Source organism: Cebus imitator, unplaced genomic scaffold (genome assembly GCF_001604975.1).
Source record: "Cebus imitator isolate Cc_AM_T3 unplaced genomic scaffold, Cebus_imitator-1.0 Scaffold316, whole genome shotgun sequence".
NCBI classification, from domain to species: domain Eukaryota; kingdom Metazoa; phylum Chordata; class Mammalia; order Primates; family Cebidae; genus Cebus; species Cebus imitator.
In genome coordinates, this window is record NW_016107631.1 from 1,978,274 (window position 1) to 1,979,302 (window position 1,029).

Genomic DNA, 1,029 nt, shown 5'->3' on the forward strand with positions numbered 1-1,029 from the left:
AAAAAAAAAAAAAAAAAGGAATAGCATATTTTCCCAGAGCCAGCCTACCCCAAAGAAGGAGCCAGAGAGGCCTGGGTTTGACTCTCTGGCTCTATCCCATACTCTGTGAGCTTGGGCAACTCCCTATTCAGAACCACATCCTATTCAGTATTCCATTCTTACAACTGGGATAATAATCGTTTCTAATAATAAGGTTCCTGTGTAATCAGTCATATCATGTATAACAAATACTCAGTCCAGGAACTGGCTCCAAGTAGTCATTCAGTAAAGGGTATCTGGGGCAGGCGCAGTGGCTCACACCTCTAATCCCAGCACTTTGGAAGACTGAGGTGGGTAGATCACGAGGTCAAGTGATCGAGACCATCCTGGCCAACATGATGAAACTCCATTGCTACTAAAAATACCGAAAATAGCCAGGCACGGTGGCACATGCTTGTAGTCCCAGCTACTCAGGAGGCTGAGGCAGAAGAATTGCTTGAACCCAGGACGCGGAGGTTGCAGTGAGCCGAGATCTCACCACTGCACTCCAGCCTGGAGCAAGACTCTGTCTCAAAATAAAATAAATAAATAAATAAATAAATAAAATAAAGGGTCTCTGTTGTCATTATTATGATCCAATTGTTAGTAATTATCAACAAATTTTAAAGGATCTAGAAGTAAGCATTTATCTAATATCTGGGTTTAGAGACTTAAAAGCAATGGGCAAAATCACTTTAAAAATCAGCAAATTTGTACCAGGCATGGTGGCTCAGCCAAGGAGGGAGGATCAGTTGAGGTCAGAAGTTCAAGGCCAGTCTGGCCAATATGGTGAAACCCCATCTCTACAAAATACACAAAAATTAGCCAGGCCTGGTGGTACACGCCTGTAGTCCCAGCTACTTGGGAGGCTGAGGTGGGAGAATGGCTTGAACCTGGGAGGCAGAAGTTGCAGTGAGCCTAGACCACACCACTGCACTCCAGCCTGGGCAACAGAGTGAGTCTCTGTCTCAAAAATAAATAAATAAAAATAATAAAAATCAGCAAATTTGA